The sequence below is a fragment of the Lytechinus pictus genome, chromosome 16, assembly GCF_037042905.1.
Source record: "Lytechinus pictus isolate F3 Inbred chromosome 16, Lp3.0, whole genome shotgun sequence".
NCBI lineage: Eukaryota > Metazoa > Echinodermata > Echinoidea > Temnopleuroida > Toxopneustidae > Lytechinus > Lytechinus pictus.
The window spans coordinates 25,170,023-25,191,271 of record NC_087260.1 but is presented as its reverse complement, the minus strand read 5'-3'; the positions used below and the strand labels follow the sequence as shown (position 1 = coordinate 25,191,271).

Here is a 21,249-nt window from a genome sequence, read left to right as displayed (position 1 = left end):
GACATAATGGGGGCGATGCCCGTATGTCGATAACACCTGTGTATTAGCGGGAATTTCCCTTGCAGGTGCGTGAGCCGGCGAATCATGAAATTGCCGGTGACTCTCCGAGGTATGAGATGGCGAATGTCTGCTTGGCCTGCCCGGTGCTTGACACGGCGGCTGAAACTGACATGAAGCGTGGGGGAATTTACCCGCACTGCTCGTGGGCATGTGAAGCAACATGAGAGTTGCGACGCGTGACCCACAATTGTCGGGAGTCTGGTGACATAATGGGGGGCGATGCCCGTATGTCGATAACACCTGTGTATTAGCGGGAATTTCCCTTGCAGGTGCGTGAGCCGGCGATTCATGAAATTGCCGGTGACTCTCCGAGGTGTGAGATGGCGAATGTCTGCTTGACCTGCCTGGTGTTTGACACGGCGGTTTTAGCTGACAGAGAGCATGAGGATAAAAATCCGTGATGCTCGAGGGCGTTCTATTGTAACATGAGGTAACGACGCCTGACCATCGGCACAAGAATTAGAAAGAAAGGGTCTGCCCGCGAAGCGGGGTTAGCAACCTAGAATTTCTTCTTCTTCCTCTTCTATGCGGCCCCCGCCGGGGGGGGGGGGGGGGGGGCAGAATAGGGCACAAGAGACAGGGGGACGTGATATCTCGCATGAGAAAAATCACCCAAATCTGATCAAGCCGTTTAGGCACATGAACGCTAATTCCACGGTTCACCTTTAAGGGCACGTGGACGCGATTCCACAGTTCCACCCTGATCAGATAATCGTGAGATTGACGGAGTCGAGCTCACGTGTCTCTAGCGACTAGGGGCTGGTAGCCCTTTGCTAATGCTCCCTGAAGGAGACTGACAAAGCATCGAGCCTAGTCTGTGCCGGGAAAAGAGTCCCATGCTCTTAACCCGGACTTGTTGGACCCGATAGCCGGTGGGTAAAGCAGCCCTGGAGGAGTGAAGTTTTCTATACTAGTACCACACTCCCCAAAATAGGTTCAGGTCCCGTCGAGGGAGCCTTGGCTATCACCTTTCAGGCACGTGGCCGCTGCGCCACGGTTCCACCCTAAAACGCTCGGGTACGTGGGCGCGGTTCCGCGGTTCCACCCTCTTGGGCACGTGGACGCAACTCCACGGTTCCACCCTCCTTTTTTCAAGGCACGTGGACGCAACTCCACGGTTCCACCCTTTATAGAGCCCATCGCAAAGGGTCTCACTCTCTTGCCCTCATACTCACCGCCGCTGATCACGGGAACAATAATACCATGTCTGGTTCTCTCCCAGCGGCAGGTTTGGAGTCATCAGGAGATGAGTCAAAAGAGCTCATCTACCTGGTAAGTTCTTAGCTGAAAGAACAAAAGGAGGGTCGAAAACAGAGAGGGGGCGGAGGGGTGGGTGGACAAGAAAGGTGACAAAGCAAGATCCTTATCAGAAATATTAAGAATACAATTAATAACTTCGGAAGAACAGGATCGACTTCTTAAACATGAGATCAAACAAAGTTAAGAAGCTGAAGTGAGAAAAAAAAACTAAGTTATCAATTACACGTAAACATGACGTTAATTAATTAAAAACAGAAACGTCTAAGTCCAAGGACGAAGAGCAGGATCAGCTAAGAAAAAAAAAACACAAGTTTTTTTTTTTTTTTTTTTTTTGACAAGGGTCAAAAGAAATAAGTAAAGGAGCTGATCTGAAAGGAAGAAGTAAAAACTTACTTCCCTTAAACTGGAAGGCCGAAAACTCATTAGCGAAAACTTTTTTAAAGGACGCTAATAGAAAACAGGGGGGCTTCCCAAAAAATTTTAAGAGAAAATTTTTTTTAGACAATAAGTCTTTAAAAAAAATTTAAATACAAAAATAATTATTAAAATTAATTAATAATTAAACAATTAACCAATTGGTTAATTAACAATTAATTCATTCATTAATTAATCAATCAATCAATTAATCAACAAAAACAAAAGATTGAATGAGACAATCAACCAACTCACAAAGGAACAAGTTGAAAACAAGTTTGAGAACAAACAAGGACGACGCTCCTATCTGTCCCATAGCCTAAGCTGTGGGGAGGAAATAAAATCAATTCAATTCAAGACGAGGCAAAGGTGCAAGTCAAGAATAATAAGAATTAAAAAGATTTGGCGTCGTATCAATGCCTGCGGCACGCAGGAATAGTGCGCGGAGCTACGGGTAAGGGAAGCGGAAGCAACCCGTCTGTGAGAAAACGAAACTGACGTTCGGAACTCACAAGTTTATTTAAAGAAAAACGTGAATAATAACACGAATGCTCCATGCACTATGATATAAATGAAATCAATCTAAAACCGAAAGGCAAAGGATTGAAATAGGCTGTAAATACATAGATAAATATGTAAACAACGGACACTTTTTATAGAAAAGTGGGAGTGTACTTAGCTAACGTCTGCTCACGGCGGCAGGCGAAAGTAAAAGAGGAAATGGACGCCTTTTTGCGTGATGATCTTGGGATAGTGCGTGCGTAGGGAGATGCTGCGCGCGCGCAGGAAAAATTGTGTACTTTTATTCGGCGTGCAAGTTAATCGTAATGAACTAGCAAATCAAATGAGTATATCCCAGTTATTGATGTAAATTTTGTTCCATTTTACTATTAATTTCTCAGATTAGAAACAGATCACAACATATTGGTATGACACGTTGTTATAGGTCGAATCCACCCCTAGAAAATGCTGATTTGAATCAATAGAGAAAATTTAATCAAGCGTATTGCTGAAAATTTCATCAAAATCGGATGTAAAATAAGAAAGTTAAGACTTTTTAAAGTTTCGCTTATTTTCACAAAACAGTTATATGCACATCCTGGTCGGTATGCAAATGAGGAGACTGATGACGTCATCCACTCACAATTTCTTTTGTATTTTATTATATGAAATATTCTTATTTTCTCCTCATTGTCAAGTGAAAGAAAGATTAGTTCCTCCCTGGACATGTCGAATTAGCATTGTTTAATACTATATGGTTCAGTCAAATTGGTCCATATGGTCAAATCTGTAAAAAATGAAATATTGTATAATTCAAACAATACAAAACAAAAGAAATAGTGAGTGATGGACATCATCGACTGACTCATTTGCATGTCACTGAGTTGTGCATATCACTGTTTTGTGAAAAATAAGCGAAATTTAAAATGCCATAACTTTCTTATTTTACATCCGAATTTGATGAAATTTTCAGCATTATGCTAGTTTGATTTTTCTCTATTTATTCAAATCAACATTTTGCTGGGGCGGACTTGACCTTTAAAAATGTCATCACTTTATCCGATTTTGATGAAATTTTCAGTGTTATGCTCGTTGGATTTTTCTCTTTTTATTCAAATCAACTTTTTATTGGGGTGGACTTGCATGTCCTTTAAAAATATTTCAAAAATCATGACTACACTTTCAACTCCTACAGTCATACTTGTCTACTAACACTTCCCAAGGGAAACAGAAAACGTGGCCACTGGAGACAGGAGGCCCTTATAGGCAGGTTCTACTACACATATTCCTTTCAACTTTGAGACTCATTAGCCACTAAAGACATGTTTGTACGATAGACAAGTGGCCCTTAAGACAGGTTTGATAGAATAAGAAAATGTCAGATGGAGACGACAAGAACACTTTTCTTAAAACATCAAGTTTGTGTGGTCCTTTTCAGGACCGACATAAGCCCATGAAAGAATACATGGTGCACCATGAAACCCCTACACCCTTCTCCTACAAGTATGCCATGGAAACCTTCAGAAGTTACAAGAAAACATCCTTCTCTAATTCAAATTTTCCCTTACTATTATCAGGTTTTTATTACATTAATTTCTGATCTACAAATTTTAGAATGTTTCCAGGTTCTTTGTCAGAGTGAGAAAAATAGAGACTTACGTGATTATCCTTGACTCATATCTCTGTAGTCTGTTCCTCCTAACACACTTATTGTCTTCAAATTCTACCTCCAATCTGTGACTGAAAAAAAAAGAATAAAATAAACTGTGAATTGTATGGAAAACTAGGTCAATGTTTTCTTCTTAACATTTAAACTCTAAACTTACACCATAGGCCTACCACAAATTGTTGCAATCATACTAGCACATCAGGGCCCCGTCTTACAAAGAGTTACGATTGATCCAATCAAACAACAAATCAAACAAATCAGTGTCCTATTTTTTTTCTACAGGAAATTTGCACAATGTCCTCTGTAAACAAAGAGAAGAAGCACAGTGAATTTTCAAGAAAACATTGAATGCATGAAAATACATTATCGTTGATCAAACATGCATGATAGATGTTGACGTCGCTGGCCAGCCATAGTTGTGATTGTTCGGATCAATCGTAACTCTTTGTAAGACGGGGCCCAGGAGAGTTTCATCAAAATTTTATGTCTGATAATTTTCACTGATTTTGATTGGCTTATCACAAATCTTATGGTAACTGCCTGATAAAACATTTGACAAGTCATGATATGCTCCCAAGGAGGATTGATAGCCGAGTTGGTCAAAGTGGTGGTCTTGCTATCTGGTGATCAGCATTCGATTCCCACTTGGTGCGCCATTGCCCTTAGGTATAAAGGCATTGATTATTATCGGGTCCCTTGGTGAGGACCTCAAACCATCAGTGCACTGGTCACTTGCTGCCAATCACTCATGCTTTATCAGGTAAAATAAAAAAAAATCACCACTGGGCATAACATAATATATTCCCTTGAATATTTCTTGATCAAAGTTCAAGTTTACTCTAGCAACAAACTAACAGTACAAAATGGAAAATGGAAATGCAAAATGGAAAAGGAAAAAAAAGAAAGGGAAAAAGAAGGAGAGAGATAGAGATGAAAGAAAAGAAAGAAGAAAATGAAAGACATCTTAATAATAAAGAAAGAACAGTCAAGTTCAAGATGTTTTATGAACATGAGTATGATTGATGGTGCAGCTTTACTAGATTACCAACTGGTTTGCATGAGTTAGCGCCAATTCAATATTAGTCTTTCACATCAGACCAGTTATATCAACCACAATCAGGCTTCATAGCTTACAATGTACATTTGCATGTCGACTGATTAATGAGTAATTGGATTAAAATGAATTGTGAAGTAGTTTCAGGGTAAGATTTTGATAACTACAAACTTGAGCTGAATGCTTCAAGTGAGGATAAGTTTGTCAATATGACAATTTGTTCTTTTCATATGATATACGTACACACACACTCTGCCCTAATTATGGCATCACTCTCTTAATTCTGAGTGAGGGCTTTTCAATCCTTTTCTTAAGTTATTTTAAATTTCACTAAAACACTATGGTTTTCAGAGGATTTGAATTTCAATTCTATTTATTAATCCGTATTCTCCAGTCTCCATAGCACTCAGAATTAATTGTTCGGTTAAAAAAAGTCAAATATTTATTTTATTTCTTGATTCTTAGATATTGAATGGCAGAGATGTATGAATTAGGGTATGCAAACCGACTATCGATGGACTAATTATTTTACTTAAAATGTCTCAAGTTGCCTTAAACCTCAGACTAGATATAATGCACTTGCTAGGCTCAGTTGGAAGAAGACAACTGACAAGTCCATTTCATGTGCATGCTGCGCAGGATTAAATATCTTGGATTCTTGGAATTCATGCCATGTTCCTTTAGGGCAGGAAATGAACAACTTCAAGAGATGAATTATTACATGATCAACCATGGACAGAGAAACAATTGTTTGGACAACATATTACAAGAGCATACATAATATTGGGGAAATGTGTACTATCTCAATGTTTACACTCTTTAAAGTGTATGGTATCATATATGTCATGTCCATCAAAATCCTTATGAAGTCCAAGATAAGCATGGCTGTATACAGGAATTTTTTTCTTTGGGGGTGGGGTGGGGTAGGCAGGATGCGTACAAATTTTCAAAGAAACTCAAAAGCGAGGGAGTGAAGTGACCAAGCTTGTCATTGAGGCTGTTTGCATTTTCTAAAGTGAAATTGAAGGATTTGTGTACACTTTTGGTGATTTTGTGAAAATCATCAGTAAATTTTTTTTTCAAAATTTCTTGGGGCATATGACAATGAAGATATGGAAATAAACATTAAGGATGTATAATCAATCTCACAATAAGTTGTAACTGTTCCTGTTGTATACCATACACACACAAAATACAATTGCATGTAGTTGTTGATGTAAAAAGGAATATATGAAGTTATATTACTGAAATGCAAAGCATTTAAACACAGAGATGAGTCTTAGTAACATGCCAAACATAAAATCAATTGTTAAATAAATACTAAAAGAAGCAAAGTATTGATTTAAATAATGAGTTTTGTCTTGTTAGTAGTTGATATAAAAAAATAAGATTTATGTTTCGCTAATTGTATACTACCTTAACATAAATCGAAATTTCCTTGATCCATTGTAAAGTAACTTAACATCTAATGTAGATTTACTTTCAATAATGGTTGAAATAATCAATAAAAATAGTGATGGGCGCACTATACAAATTTTCATCTTTCAACTTCATACATGTATACTCATTATAAAAGATGACAAAAAGAGACAGGCATAATTTACAGCCTGCCCATATATATACATGTATATTTATCGAAGCTAAACATTTTCTTTTGCAATAAACGCTATATGTCAAAGTCCATTGATTCATAGTGTGTAATGATAGAATCTATCGGGAATCTGAGCTCAAATGTTTGCGCTAATGGCAATTTATCATCTATAAAAGAAACATAATTTCTGGATGGAAGATACCTTTCCATCTGACAGTGATCAATTACTGTCATATAATGACGTAAATGAAAATGAAAGCCAGGAGATAGCCAGAGAATACTGTCTGTTGAGCAGGCAGATTATCATACTAACTAAATTCAGATTTCTAATGCAACTCAAGTTAAAACCATCCAATATTTTTGGAAAAAATTGAAATTAGACATAATCAAAGCTTTTGAAGGTATGTGAATGCCTGCATAAAATTAATATTGTTTTTTTTTAAAGTAAGGTATGACTTCAATTGCACTTTAATAAATCAAATCATTTGATTGAGCAAAGATGCAAACTGACTCCAATATTCAGACCAAAACTCACAAAAGAAAAATTAGCACATGGAAGCATAAATAAAAGGAAGGGTGGGAATATTCAAAATCCCAATAAGTTCAAATTATCTGTCAGTTTTAAGCAATTATCAATATAATTTGAGATGAAGGACTGTTGTATGTGTGTTTTTTTCTGTGAATTTGAGCAAAATCATTTCAGCTATAAAAATCCCTTCAGTACAGAAATAAAATTGTCTGTTTCTGATATGTAAAATAGTTTAATTTTGGAGAGAAATACATACTGTCCTACCATCTCAGTGCCATAGGGACATTCAGTAAAGAGTTAATTCCTTCTACTTCTCAACAGCATGCTAAACAGTCATTCTCATGTATTACAACCCATATCGAGGAGAATCAATAGACTAAAAACAGTGAGTGGATTTAAATTGAATCTGAGGCAATCTCTTGTCTTCTTCACTGATAATGGAATTTCATCAGCCATGGACTGTTAAATATTGAACGTGGATTTGATATGAAACTGATTGTGGTAGAAAAATACAGCTCATTTAAATTGCAGGGAATGATTTTCCCGGTATCGCATCGCAATTTGCTCCACATTTTTTAAAGACTGCTATGCATAAAGTCTTTTGGATAGCATATTTTTTACATCGGTCTGTACATTACTTAGTTGAGGGCTTTTCTCTTATGACCAAAAATGCTATTCAAATTTGTAAAGCAAAATTATTTCCTGAATTGGCAAAGTTCTTCTTGTTAAAGTAGTTTAAACAATATGAATAATGGATATATACTGCAGGTATATACATTGTATATTTATATGTAAAAGTATGTTGGAAGCACAGCTGCATAACAGTGTACACAATCATGCAGGAGAGGCTTCTCCTAAACAAAAAGGCATTTTTTTCCTTATGCGAGAAGGGGGGGGGGATTGGAATAATAGGACAGCAAAGAACTGCTAGGTAAGGCAAATGCATTCAAAGAGCCCCATTAAAGGCTACTGCATATCTAGAGAAATAGAATCATTTTATTTTCATTTTTGTTGTTTAGGATTTAGTTGTACATGTATGTACCTGGATGATAATGATAAAAGTCAACTCCTAATGATAGATACTGCTACACTCTTGGGCAAAAAATGCCCACCTTTTAACCAACCCTGGGCAACATACTGTCCACACAACTATTGGTTAAAATCTGCCCAAATGGGGTAATAAAAACTAATAATTGGGTAATAAATTTGCTCAATTGGATAATAATTGCCCAGATTATATATATATTTTTTACCAACATACATTACCCAACACAGTGGAGAGTGTATGTGGATAACATTTTCAAAGTGTGTATTGGTTGAAAAAATGATAATTATTCAAATCCTACGCTAGATAACCTATAGCAGCGGTCATTTTCATCGACTTGTTCTGTAAAGTTATAAAGTCACACTTAAACATTAAGTGTGATATTAGATCAAAATAGTTTCAATTTTTTAGTTTTTAATTGACACAATTTCTAATAATCCTAATTAATTTTATGAATGTACCTGTAAATATATCACATGCAATCAATTGCAATTTTGAAAATGATTGACATACTCAATTGTAGAGTCAAATGTAATTTCATGCACATAATTGTGAAGCATTTCACTGAAACAAATCTGTAGAGATCATGTGATATAGCAAACCACTTTCACTTGATAAATAGTACAAAACAAAGATGTCTGACCTTCTCCTGTTAATGCTCATAAAATCAATTTTCAATATTCCTCTCCTCTCTAAACAGAACAAGAGACAACCAACATCCCATAATACCAGTCCTCTTCCACAATCTAAAAATACAAATCAATTCTCTCTCTTTAATCTTCAACACTCCCCCACGTGAGCATGCAATACTTTGGAGTTTGCGACAATTGAAAACCATGACGTCCATGGTCGGCTCCTTTCCCCCCTCTCACCCACTGGAAGTATGTTTGTCAGTCGTTTTCAGATGCAGGGCAATATGAGATGCCGTCTCGCGTCATAACAAGTGACTTTTTGTTGGTACGAGGTATTGTTAGCAGGCTATATAAAGCCGACTTGGTTTGGTGTTTGGTTGGCACTTCACCAGCTGCCGGATAGCGTACAGCTTTCAAATCTAAATCATTAAGCTTTCGATGAAAAACAATCTTCTCTCCATACATAAACAGAGAGCTCAAGTTCAGCGCATAGAACAATATTTAGCGGTGCCTTGATAAAGATCATGACCCTTTATCACAGGAAATTGATCAGAAGGAATTTGTCCTTTGCGTCAATTACTGCATGTATCTGACATCAAAGGAGGATATGTCACAGCTCTTTGTGAAATAAATATCATAATGATAAATATGATAATAATAATATAAAGAAATTGTGAGATATTTCATTTTCTCTTGATTTGTTGCAATATCATGAGGACCTTTTTACACAAAAAGCATTCTCATTATTTCAAGCCCAATAAGGAAGGAATATTTTGGACTAGTATCCTCCATCCATCATAACTATCATGACTTTCAGGAATTTAACTTTTATGTTGATCTACATGTAAATAAACGATAAATCATTACCACCCGGATACTCTGTAATTGTCCTACTATTAAAGTATAACTGTTAATCTGTGGCAAACCTTGTAAAAGAGATTAAAGACAGAACTGTCAATGTATAGTGTCTTTAAAATATATTACTAAGCTCGTGGCATGGAAATCAGACAATTGTTATGTTTTCTGCTAGGTTGCTCTGCATTCATTAAAGCATTTTCTTTCTAACAATTAAAACAAATTTCTGTGACATCTTAAAACACAATGGAAACAAATATCAAGAATAAATATACATGCATTCAAATAAATCTATGATACCGAGAATAAGATTGAAGAAAAAAACTTACTTTTCAAGCAATAATTCTCCTTCCTCGACTTGCTTTAACATGTGTCTCCTTCTCTGCTCCTCATCCTAAAATAATACAGAAAAAATACTTATTATGGTTTAAAAATTAACAAAAAATATAGATATTCATTATTAAAGGGATTGAATTTTTCATGTGACAAAATTAATAGAACGCCAATTATCTCACCCCTAGAAGCGCCCTGATGGTATACCCTATTCAGAGTTTTATCAATTTGAGGAGGGGTTGGGATGAATTTTAATTACCCCAACCCCTCCTCAAATTGATAAACTCTGAAGGTGAAATTATTTTGGTGAAACTCAATACACGAAACACTTAATAGCCTGGAAGAGACATATTTTCCTTCCCCTAGAAGTAGACCAAATCTCATACCAACAAAGTTTTTTATGATAAAACAGGGGAATAGGGAGTATTTACTAAAGATCACATGCCTAACCTTATCCCTATACTTTAACCTATCCACCCAATCACTAACTTCACTCTTTTTAACCCTTGGTATCTGAAATAAACCATAAACTTTTCTGATTAAATCTACAACTTAAACCAGTACCTCCATGCTTTAACAATAAGCCCTGTCCTGAATCTGTGCTGCACCAAGCTCTGTTCTATCTCAACTGAGTGAGAAACATCTTTAACATTGGAAGGGGGTACCAAAATGAATTATGCAGAGGGGCTTATTTTATCTCAAAATGTCAACAAGAAAATGGCAGCTCTTTAGGGGGCAGGTTGTGACGCACTAACCCACTTTGGTTTAATGCAGGAATAATCAACCTAATAAGGAGAGAGAGATAGGGGGTACAAAGACTACTAAAAACCTCAATTTTGTGTTGAATAAAATTTGTTTGGCCTCATTTATCATCTGGTAGATAAAAACAGTATCAAAAGACATCACCATCCTTGAAAACATGTGTGTAGTTCCTCAGTTCATACAAAAAAGTTGTGCTTACACATTTTAAGATTTATTTCTTAGAAAAAGAACATCCCTTGGTAAATAATAAAAATGATATGCATTTATATAGCGCCAACTATGTAGAAATAACCAATTACAATGTATATCATTATCATTACCCCTGCTTTAAATAAAAAGAAATAACCAATCACAATGTTAATATATTAATAGGGCAGTGAAAGAAATATTCAATTGCAAATTAGCGAGTCCCAAAATTCAAGAGTACTTTGGCATTGCAAGAAAGTTAAGTTTCAAGTGAATGCAACTCAACTATTCAAGTCTATTTGGATTTAGTCCAATTATGTACAAATGTATATGTACATTTTGGGACTTTGCTTGAATTGAATGTAAGTTGCTTACTAGCACTGCCCTATTACAGTTCTTGTATGAAGGAGGATATAACTGGGATCCTGTATGCTAACTATAATAGTTGAATATTTGAAAATATATACCCTTATGAGCAATGAGCACAAAACGGAAAAATGCAGAATCTGTCGCAGTTTTTTTTGTCATATTAAATGATCCATCAGACAATATTCCATAAGTGTATATATACTCAGTTAACTAGATTTCTAATCATAGAATTATGTATGATAACATGAATGATTAAAAAGAAGTTATATAGGAAATGTTTCTTGACGTGACGAAAATTAGCACAAACCGGAAAAATGCAGAATCTGACGCATGTTTTGTCATATAAAATGGCCCGTCAGACAATACGCAACCCGATGTAACCTAACAACCGTGCAAAGACGCGCAAGCCTTGCCCCAGACAATACCGTTATTACCCATCGACATTTGAAGATATTTGAAACCGGCACACAAGCATGCCTGTGCCGATCGTCTAATGTAGATTGCAATGTATATGTTGTCAACATCGTCTGGTCTGAGTTTGATGGCCTGGAAGTTATGATGATTAGCCAGACGTAATTCAATTATCTACAGAGGTTAAGCGTTATGACATTGGAATTCTACTCAGGAACCCGGGCAGGACATGCAATGCAGCTGGTTTTAAGACATACTGTAAATAAGTCCCATGGCAATCTTTTTTCAGCCAACATGGTAACATTTTATCTCCAAATTTAGACTATGAAAAATAAAACATACATATATATACCAAAAGTTCAGCCAATATCTTAAGAATAAGTAAATGTACCATTCTAGTGAATTAAAAGCTATAATAATGGATTATCATTTTTCAAAATCATTTTATTTTTCATTTTGGTGTGTTGTTATTGTTGAGGGCTTGTATAAGAACTAAAGAAAGAATATCACTGTTGCAATGCTGTGAGTCATTCACCCAAAACCACTATTTACAGTGTAAATGTCAAGTATGCATCATCACTGTAAGGCTATCACAAACAGTCATACAACACCTTCTTGCATAGAAGTTACTATTAATATGGTAACTTTACCATCCAATGGCAACAATTAAGGTACACAGTGCTCACCATACAATACCAATTAAGGATGTCATGAAAATTGACAGTTACCATTGGATGGCAAAGTTACCATAACAATAACTTTTATATGACAACTAGGTACTGTAGGTCCTTGTCATTTGATTGGTTGTTTGATATCGATTATCCAGCCCATTTTACAATGACTTCATCATCCATGCAATTTTCATTCCATACGATTTTGTCCTTTGCACGCGGTCGCCGAGACCACTGGTGCTACGCGTTAAAACAGTCCTGTCTGCAGTATGCACACGTTGTATGCGACAATCAACAGACGCGCTCTCGCACTGTCAAATGAAAAGGATTTATTTTAGGTATCATATAAAACAAATAATGAATGGTTTTTTATTTGTACAATGTACAGAATATTTTATTCAGTGTTTAGATTATATGAATGACCCATTCAACTCGGCTACCCCTCGTTGAATGGATCATTTCATCTTTCGTTGAATGGATCATTTTATCTTTCACCTCATGACGTATTCTAACCACTGCACCCATTAACATTCACTATTTGTGAAGTGACATTTTGGGAGCGTTGTTCTTGTGAAGTCGCAAAATATGATATAACCGTCGCAGAATATTTCAACTGTGAAGTACCCTACAATGGTATGCTACTGTGCTCAAGCACAGACCTGCCTCCATGCATGCTACCTTCCTCTGCATCTTCTCTGTGACTAAAGGCGTTTCTTTCGTCCCCGACACAATGCAATTAGGAGGTGCGCTATACCAGCTAATACCCTCCTCATCTGATCGTCTAGACTTCATTCATCATCACTTCCCTTATGGCCGGTGGCGCGGAACCCGGAATACCTTCTCCGAGCCGCTTCCACACCCCACGAGCTTCTGGAAGATTGGTTTCAATGACAAATCCCTGCTTCACCCCTTGGTGCATAATGTTCTTGATAATTTCAAATGGGAGGATATTTCATGAGACAGAAGAACTTCATCTGATAGAAGTAAAGCTGGAAGTCAAAAGAGCATGAACAAGCTTTCAATCCGCAGAAGGACTAGTAATTTCTCACAAACATCTGTTGACTTCGTAACACGGTGCACCTTAATTATTCACTAAATGCATTTTCAGTCTATAGAGCATAATTTTCTATTTTGCTGTTAAGTATCAATAAAGTGAATTAAATGTTCACTTTTAAAGATGAAATTCAAATTCAACACTTGATTCTTCAATAATTTGAATATATAAGAAATAATTTCAATAAAGGAAGTTTTTGCAACTATTGTTTGTCTGAATAAATAAGGGAGGTATTCAAAATTACTTGTATCTAAACGGCGATGGCGTAATAAACCCATTTTAGGAAATAAAGTCTTTGGAAAGTTCTAGCTGAAGAGGGGACATGGAGTGTAATCATTCTCTCTCCTTAGCAATCGCCTTAACAAGATTGAAAGCTTATAGATGAATCCCTTCGAGCACAGGTATGAAGAGGGCTAAAAGAGGATGGGAAGATGAATGGAATATGAAAGCATGTGAGAGGTGCTATACGGTAGATTGACATAATGAAAGGAGGAATGGAAATGGAAGGGAAGAGAAGAGAAAGAAAGAGAAGGGGGGAAAGTAGGAGGAGGAGAAAACAGGTTTAAGGAGAGAGACTGACTGACAGACAGAAAGAAGAGGTGATGAAAACAATAGGAGAGGTGAAACTGAAAGACCATCACATAAAAAAATTTATCTTGCGTACCTAAAATAAAAAAAAACAAGAGACAGTGATGAGAAGAAGAAAGTCACAAAGAGATGAATAAGTGAGGAAGGAACTAAGAAAAGTTCTAACAAATGGTTGTAAAACCATATATATGATATATTCCCTACCAATTCAATTTCCTCTAACCAAAAGTACCCCTTCTCCCACCCCCACGACCCACAAAGATATGCACCATTACATAGAGCATTTCACCACCATAATGAAGGATTTTCGATGGTTACCACAGGGGACCAACTCTCCGGTATGAATAATGAAAGACTCCACCAAGGGGTGCATCCGTCACCCTATTTGCACTCCTCATAAAATGGTCACTTCATATCATCTACAGTTTGATGTGGTTCCCCTCAGGTTATGGTCATGTGCTTGACACGTTTCGTGAGGAGAGAAATTGTGATTAAAATGAGATTTTTTTTCCATTTTAAGAAATGGACCTATTTGGTCATAAAAATGATTTGCAAAGGTAAAAGAAATTAAATATTAATATTGGAATGTTTTGAATATGCCCTAATGGGGTCCTTATTTTTAATAATCAATTAATCAATTTATTAATCTACTCATCATTTTCATTTTGTGTTCATCTACATCTATTTTGAGATTTTCCTTTCATCCATTTGTTCACTCAAAATTTTATTTTCATTTATTTATTTATCTTACTTCCACTGATATCTTTCCTCTGAAGATGCTCTTTTAAAGAGTGATTTCCAACTAAATTTGGAAATAAATGTCTTAGAATTAGATATGATCAGTTACATGTATGCTACTTCTTCTTTCATACTGATGATAATACATGTAAATTGGTGATGAAAATGGAATAATCTAAGAATTCAATCATTTTATTAATTCCGCCATGCTTTAGGAACCTGATCATTCATCCTATATTCTTCTCTTCCCATATATTAGGGTTTCAACAGCATTTTCTCTCAAAAAATAATTTATAGCAGAGCACAGCAATTTCCTATTTGGGGGAAGGGGAAAAGGGAAGATGAGGCACCCCTGAGGTTTATTCCCAATTGATCTAATGCCAATTCGTCCAGTTACCAACTCGTCTAATATCATTTGGTCTACCATCAATTTGTCAACTATCCACATGGTCTAATTGTCATTTCATCCCCTCACCATTTCATCTTATAATCAGTTGGTTAGTCTATATACCATATGCTCTAATTGGACTAAGTGTTAATTGGGTTAAATGAATGAAAAGGAAATGGGTATTAGGCCAACTGGTTATGAAACGAAATTGTCATAGACGAACTGGTGATTATTGGACCAAATGGTTGTTAGTTGATGGACAGAATAGTATTAGACCCTGTGATAAGTGGACGAGTTGGCAATAGACGAATCGGCAGTTTACCCCCCCCCCCCACCTATGTCTGGTCCCTGAGTGCCCAGAAAAACATGTTAAAAAGGTACCATTTCTGTGTTTTAGGTGTGCTACATGTATGCAAGTGGCATGATTGGTTGTCCCCTCCTCACCTCCCCCCCAACCCCAAAAAGAAAAAAAATATGGAAAGGCCTAAACTACTATCCCATTTATTATCTTTGAACATTCTCCATTTCCTGGGTAGCATTCACCAACATGAGACCCACCAAGGAGTGCGTGGCAAACAAAATATCTTGCACTTGCAGATACATATAAATGATCCTCAAGATATATAGTTTAGTTTAAACAAAAAAAATAAAAGGAAATAAATAGATCAAAAGTCTCCGTATAAAAAGAAATAAAAATAATTTACCTCGTTGAATTTGTTGAGAAGGAGTTGGAGATAGAGTTTACGTCCTAGATATCCTCGGTAACAGGCCTGTATACTAGTGGCTGCTTTATCCTCTTTACTTGAATTGTTACTCTGTATACATGAAAGCAAAGAGATAAAATACATCTTAACGAAAAATGAATAAAGGTTGCATGAATATATCTTTGGCAAAAAAACACAATGTCACATATCCTGTTTTTTAATGTGTTCAGCTGTCAGGCTGATAGAGTGAGAGAATTATGTATGCCGGCAGGATCTAGGCACAGATTGGTCGAACTTGACACTTGGCGGACTCTATCTTGAAATCTTATCCAAAATCCAGAGGGTTACTATAGATCGGCCGTCTCAAGTTTGCTGAGCTACTTGTCCTAGTCCCCTCGATGGACGCTCTCACATTCAAGTGATGACCGCTAGATGAGATTATTGCTTTAGCGATAGCCAGTGCTTTATCGTCTTCTTGCGGTTTGATTCACCATGTTATACAACTCCTCTCTTTTTTAACAGTCTTCCTTTCTTGCATTTTTTTCCCTTCATGTTCTTTTCTAAGTTTACTCTTTCATCTTATTCTATTCTTCCTCCCCTTTTCCTGCTCACCCTCCCAACTCCTTCTTTCCTTTCTTCTTCCTCTTTTGCTCTTTGTCTTGTTATTCTTCTAATTTTCAGTCTCTATCCTCGTCAGTTTTCTTTGTGCTCACCTTGAAATTCCAATTATTTTCAATGATTAAATCACATGAATTATTCTTTTTACTAAAATTCATAAACCTGCATGTAAATCTGAAAAAGCTAAAACCCATCACAGCCACCCAAAGCATATCATCTCTTCATCCTGCCTGAAAGCAGCTAGATCAGGAAAACTTTCTATGAAAACAATAGAGGATGGGTTTCACTGACAACTTTGCTCTGAGCCAATCAGATGCAAGGATTTCAGTAGCTTATAACAAATAGTGGGTAAAAATCACTGACATTTTGTTTCATGGAATGGTCCCCAGAGCTCACAAGCCTGTGTTTTAGCCTATACCGGTGAAAACAGTTGATTTACATACCCATCTCAGTTGCGACGATGCTTCGCTATAACCTGACGGATGTTGAACCTGCTTCATGAATATCCCAAAACACGCTCCCGCTCCCACATGACAAGTGTTTATGTAACCAGTCCTATCTTATCAAAACATGGAAATAATTAGCATTCATGGTTTTTACTCCTCTGCCCATATCCAATTCAAGTCCGACAGGACAAAATAATCAACGATGGAGGTTTTACACCTCCAACTCTCACCCCGAAATAGGAGAAAAGATGCAAAAGGAACACGTTTTCATGGAAATTTATGTGACAATACAGGATCAAGCAAACATTCAGTTTACAAGAAAGTAAGGGGAAAATCTTTTAAATGTTTATTTTTAGAGATTGATTTCACTTTTTATAGGAAATGACAAAAAAGTCAGTCAAGTAAATTGTACATCAAATGAAAAAAGTGTGAGGGAACAAAATTATAATTTTTCTTAACAGACATACTGGCATTTAACAGGATTTACATTAATAATTCCCATCTAACATGTCAGGTAAACATGTCATAATCTGGCAGAAGAGGACTCTCATACCAGCTATTGTTGAAAGCGGGGTAGTAAAAAGTAAATTTTGGGGGTGGTTTTATTTGTTCTTTTTACTCAATTCACAAATCAGTTTGACAGCAAAATCACATCTTGATTTGTACGTATATTATAATAATAATGTTTCATTTATATAGCGCAGTATATTCACATGAGAATATGACGTCCAGGCAAATCATGAAATAAAATCCTCTAAAACTTATCTACCTGATCACAGTAATTTCTGTACTAAACATGAGGAATATGACATTATAGATACACCATGTTGTAAGGATGTGTGTTCTATTATGCAAGAAACATGTAAAGAAAACCAGGACCCACTCCCATACTAGTTGCTTGAGAAGAATTAGTCCACATCTACTATAGATAAACTCTATGGCCCGTAATCTGAACTTGGGTTTAAATTAAACCCTGGTTTAAAGTTGTGGTTTAACTATGGAGAGCCAATTGGAGCACAAATCCTTAACAGTACACATTCAAATTATTAACTCATATGACACCCAACTTGTTCATAATTGTCTGGGAATGATGACTGAAATATTTTTCTTCGTTATGAAAGCAAAAGGAAACAAAATAGTAAATATATGAAATATACAGTATAAACCAAATTTTTGAACTTTGGCTTCCTATAATTTTAGCACAGAGTTAGACCGTGGTCTAAGTTAAACCCAAATTCAGAATATGGGCCTATCTCTTTCTCTTCATTTATTTCTCTTTCCTTGTTGCTATTCTCTCTTTCACATTCCCTACTCTTTGTCTGTTGTCTGCCCATCTCTCTCCATTTCTATCTTGCTGCTTTCTCTCTCTCTCTCCAACAAGTATTCCACCCTCTTTCACCCACTCCCACATCTCTTCTAATTTTTCCACTTTTTCACTTGTCTCTCATCCTTACTCCAACTACAGTCCGACCTCTCTTATCCGGACACGTTGGGACCAGCACCAATCCGGATAAGGGATTTATCCGGATCTGGGAGACCCAATATTAAATACATGCAGCTGCCTCCGCAGCTGCACATAGTCTATTTAGTGGGCATACACAGACAGTATTCACTGCAGTGTCAGTGCAAATTATCGACTGTATTTTTACGGAAATAAAATCGATTGGTGGCCAAAACTGTTGGATAATTTACCTGCTCAAATGATTGAGGTATAAATCGAGCATACTTCGAAAGAAAGAGAATGAATGACTCGAAACTAAGTTTTACAATAAGATCATCGTGGCGGCTATCGCAGCTTCGCAATGTCAGCCATTGTTACACTGACTGTAGGCTTAAACATGATAGATGGCGCTGTCCGTATTGAGGCCTAGCGTTAGCTAGCGAGACATGTGTTGTTTTTCCCGGGAAACAAAAAGAGAACGTGATGAAATGTTTACATTGCGCCCCACTTTCCTGGAAAATTATCCTGCCTAAGTTCTTTCGGTGATTTGGGTGAGATATTTTCATGAAAAATAATGTTGTTTTAGGTAGATTATATTGAAAAATGTAATCAAAGGGAGTTTGCGTATAGGATTGAGTTAAGATCGCCATCTCAATTTACTCACGTACTAAATTGAATTAAAAAAAAAAATCTCAGCAAATGTGCGTCCGGATAATAGAGAGATCCGGATAAGGGGAGGCCGGATAAGAGAGGTCGGACTGTATTCCCTTTCTCTTCCACTCTTTTCCACCCACCTCTCTCCATTTCTATCTTGCTGCTTTTCCTTTCATCTCTCTCTCCCTCTCTCTCCAATGCTTCCTCAGCTCTTCTCTCCCTCTCTCTATCTTTCCTGCCTTTCTTCCATTTTTCTTAAAATCCCTCCCCATTCCTTCTTCTTCACCATCTTTCTCTTATTCTCTTCCACTCACTCCCGCATTTATTCTCCCATTTTTACCTCCTCCATTTCCCAAGAGCGTTCCTTTTAAAGACTTATACTACTCAAGGAAACTCAAGAAAAAACTCCTGAATGTAACAGAAATTATAACTATGTTTGTGAGGCAAAAAAAGGTTTAAATTGAATGCAGCCTGAATTGAAGAAGGGAAATTACGTTTTTAGGTTTAAAGGATGGTCATAGGTTAAAGGACCACATACAGAGAAAGACACTCCACATCTACCCCCCCCCCAACATTCTAATGTGTTTGCCAGATTGAGGGACTATTAGTATTCTTGGCTGAAGTTAGCCGGCTATTTGAGGCCAGATCAGGTGTCACATCCCACTGCATACAAATCAATGCATATGTCACCGAATGGTGAAAACAACCGATCAACACTTAATTAAACTTCACTATAGGGTCCTTATCAGTGTAAAAGCTTTCTTCTAAAACAAAGTTCTTTATTTTTAATGAATTCATGTATAAAAAGGGGAAATAGACCCTATCAGTTTCATATTCAAAAAGCAAAATGCTTACATAATTGTTGTACTTGTGGTAGCAATATATACGTGTAGGTAGTACATGTAATAATAGCAGATAGAAAATGGATGTACTTCTGGTTAAAAGTTGCCATAGCAAAAGCTATTGTCATCAGCATCAAGATAACAGTGTTCGGCTTAGCATATTAAACACAAGTAGCAGAATCATCAATGAAAGTATTAGAGACAGTGATTTTCCGTTTCAAAAAATGGTCTTTTCCGTTTCTGAAAATCTGTAATTCCGTTTCAACTTGATCTAAAAATGGAAATTCTGTTTTGTCACTGAAAGTGTACACAGCAAAAACCTGAATTCCGTTTTGCAAAGGTGAACCCCATGAATTTTTACATGAAGAGTATAAAGAACCAAACGGAATTTCCGTTTATTTAATGGTAAAACGGAAAATCACTGTCCCTAAAGTATGTACAAAGAAGTCCATGTATTGTTTTTTATTGATATTTATAATAATACTAGATCCAGGATGAATTTGCAAACATATTCCATCGTCAATTCAACACTTATTCATTTAATAATCAACAACAGATGCAGAGATAGGTAGAGCAGCTTAAAATAAATTACTATCAGGCCTGATTACTATGAGACATTACAAGGCAGAAAGGAAAATCAAATGAAGAATTTATCAATCTTATAATAGTAACCAAATCTACTATCTGTACTGAGCTATGAATCAACACTAAATCTTGATATGATTTCGAAAGAACTCCAGATATCATACACTTTCATAACTCCCAAGCTCACTTTCACATTCAAATTTTCAATACTTCAGAAAATATATCTCATACAAACAGATTACTTTACAATATATGTTTACTGATGGATTAAACCTACAAAGGAGTAAGGCATACATGCAAAGCTTTAGCCCAAACAATTTCTGAAAGACTCTCCCGCAATCCATCCATGCCTTAACAATTAAGTTCAGAAACAAAATTGAGCTTGCATAAGATAAATTAATGTAAAATTAACTTACTGTTTCATAATGGAGTCAAAACTAAAGAGAACGAAGATGACACCCCAGTTTGCCCCGAAGTTAATATCGAGAATGAGTGTTTCCTCTCATCCACCCACAAATGCGATTCAACAACTGATCTTGATATACTTTCCACTGAGAAATCTTGCTGGGAAGCCTATGTACTGCAACCCATGACTAGTCTTGCAAAACAAACACATTGCATCTCTTCGGCATTAATTACCACATATAAATGGATAGAATTTTTCGCCAATTCAGTGAGTCAATTATTTGTTGCTCATGTCCCCCTTTTCTTTTGGTATGTTTTTATGATATGTTGGTAAAAAGAATGAAAGGTGAGAAAAAAAGTGTATGATTTTTATTGATTCTCCCTGGAATATGATTGAAAAAGAGAAGACTATGAAGCCAGATATTGAAGATTGTACTTGTAAGA

General features: G+C 36.4%; 1 long non-coding RNA gene across 1 annotated transcript; it reads right to left on the bottom strand.

Moving 5' to 3' along the window:
* Nucleotides 1-3,348: 3,348 nt before the first annotated feature.
* On the bottom strand, nt 3,349-20,920 carry LOC135157030 (uncharacterized). Its single transcript, XR_010296112.1, has 4 exons — nt 20,817-20,920; nt 15,815-15,925; nt 9,940-10,004; nt 3,349-3,975 (listed from the first exon to the last, which is right to left on the bottom strand). It is a non-coding gene; the product is annotated as an uncharacterized LOC135157030 (long non-coding RNA).
* Between the last annotated feature and the right edge of the window lie 329 nt (nt 20,921-21,249).